This window comes from Oratosquilla oratoria, chromosome 37, assembly GCF_046742065.1.
Source record: "Oratosquilla oratoria isolate Oo_2021 chromosome 37, ASM4674206v1, whole genome shotgun sequence".
Lineage (NCBI taxonomy): Eukaryota > Metazoa > Arthropoda > Malacostraca > Stomatopoda > Squillidae > Oratosquilla > Oratosquilla oratoria.
The window spans coordinates 14,393,310-14,395,809 of NC_134813.1; the positions used below are offsets into that span (position 1 = coordinate 14,393,310).

At 42.8% G+C, this 2,500-nt stretch overlaps 1 protein-coding gene across 1 annotated transcript in view; it reads left to right on the forward strand.

Annotated features, from left to right (window-relative positions):
• The window catches only part of LOC143019450 (uncharacterized), an 89,904-nt gene that overhangs the window by 77,103 nt on the left and 10,301 nt on the right, over positions 1 to 2,500 (forward strand). The window lies entirely within an intron of this gene.

The following is a 2,500-nucleotide window of genomic DNA, read 5'->3' on the forward strand; positions in this document are numbered from 1 at the left end:
CATATTTTGTTCCAACTTGATATAAGCCTCAGGCCTCCTGTCCTTAACTGAGAGATCTTTTTTGTTGATATAGTAATTTGCCTTTAGCCACTTGATTACTGTAACCATATCACCTCTTTCTCTTTGATCTTCCAATGTTGGCAGACCCAGTGGTTTTGGTCTCTCCCCATATGGTTTATCTCCCAGACTGGGAACTAGTTTGATTACAGCCTTTAGTATTTTCTCGATCTTGCTTATATTCCTCACTATGTTTTGGGACCATACCAGTTTGATTACTGCCTTTTGTATTTTATCAAACTTGCTTATATCCCTCACTATGTTTTGGGACCATACCACTGACATATATTCTAGTCTTGGGTGGGCCAGGGTTTCTATAAGGTTTTCATCATCTCTTCGTTCATGTAGTGAAAAATCACTTTAATGTTCTGCAGCAGCCCATGTGTCTCTCCCACCATCCCGCTGATGTTACTGTCATGTGACAGGTCTTTTATTGGCACCCCTAAATAATTCTCTTTTGCTTTTATAATCTATTACCCATTGCCAACACTTTGAATTATTTTGGTATTGATACTAATTTTCTATTCTTGACTACATGCGAAAATAGTGTCTATAATGTCTATATCTTTTTGCAATAGCTTACAGTCCTCCTAGTTTTTAACACTTATGATTTTTCTATTTTATGCAAATGTGTTGAAATTGCTTGTTGTATTATCCATAGTGCCATTGGCATATATATGAAACATTATGGATGCTAGTACTGAATCCCTAAATAATTCTCTTTTGCTTTTATAATTTATTATCCATTGCCAACACTATGAATTATTTTGGTATTGATACTAATTGTGAATAGTACAACAAGCAATGCCAACACATTTGCAGAAAATAGAAAGATCATAAGAAGAGTGAAAAACGAGGAGGACTGTAAGCTATTGCAAAAAGATATAGACACTATTTTCGCATGTAGTCAATACCAGGGGTGATCAGAAAGTAATGACAGTCGGACTCGTAGCTGAGAGACTATAAGTGTAGGGGGGGCGGGGAGCAAGGGGCAGCAAGTGTTGCCTGTTGTTACATGTTTGAGCTTGTCGCTGTTTGTCTAGCTTACATTTTATCGTTGCGCTGTGAGATTGCGTCATTGTTGGTTTGCCTCTCTAACCGGAAACATGGATTTTTCGAAAGAAGGCTGCAGATTCTACACCTTCACAAGGTGGAAACTCGGGAAAAAAAAGCAACGGAGATCAGAGAGGAATTGTTGCAAGTTTTTCCCGAGTCTACTCCATCACTGGAAACTGTTTCCCGCTGGATTCGAGCTTTCGTAGCCGGAAAATGTCAGCTAGAAGATGATCATCGTCCTGGCCGCCCTCGGACATCCGTGACCGAAGCAACGACGGTCCGTGCGCGGGCCATCATTGACGAAGATCCAACTGTTACTCTTCGATTCTTATCCTTGGAGCTCGGTGTCAGTTATGGGAGCGCACATGACATCGTGCATGAACACTTAGGGCTGAGGAAGAAGTGTGCTCGATGGATACCTCATTTGCTCACGGAAGAGCAGAAGAGCGAACGGGTGCGGATTTGTCGTCTATGGCTGGCTGAATTCGAGCCAAATGGTCCGAAACGGTTCTCAGATGTAGCTACCGGAGATGAGTGTTGGATTTCTTTCTTCACCACCAGAGACAAGCAGTCTAACATGGTGTGGTTGAGTGATGAAGAACCTCGACCTCAGATTCTGAAGGAAGGATTTCGCAGCAGGAATCGCCTTTTCACCATCTTCTTCAATTCACAAGGACCAATGTGTGTGGATGTAATGCCTCAACAGTGTACTATCACAGCCCAGTACTACACTGATCACGTCCTTCCTCGAGTCCTGGAATATCAGGCCAAGACTGCACCAACCCGTCGCCGATCGCGCCTTTTGCTGCACCATGACAATGCTGCCCCCCACAAACCTCGCCTCACTGTGCAGTTCCTGGAGCAGCAGGGGATCACACTTCTCCCCCACCCACCCTACTCGCCTGACCTTGCTCCCTGTGATTTTTGGTTGTTTCCAAAGATCAAGGGTGCGATCGCAGGGAAGCTGTTTCATCGCATCCAAGATCTGGCGCGAGCAGTCAATTCAGAGCTACGAGGTATATCGGCTTCTGAGTACCGTGAGTGCTTCATGAAGTGGCGAAAGAGGATGGAACGTTGCATAGAGGCAGGAGGGGAGTACTTTGAAGGAATGTAGGCCACTATTTGGATTTACCTCTGTACCGTGAAAATATATGGTATCACTGTCATTACTTTTTGATCACCCCTCTACATGCGAAAATAGTGTCTATATCTTTTTGCAATAGCTTACAGTCCTCCTCATTTTTCACTCTTCTTATGATCTTTCTATTTTCTGCAAATGTGTTGGCATTGCTTGTTGTACTATTCATAATGCCATTGGCATATATATGAAACATTATGGATGCTAGTACTGAACCCCTTAATAATTCTATTTTGCTTTTATTATCTA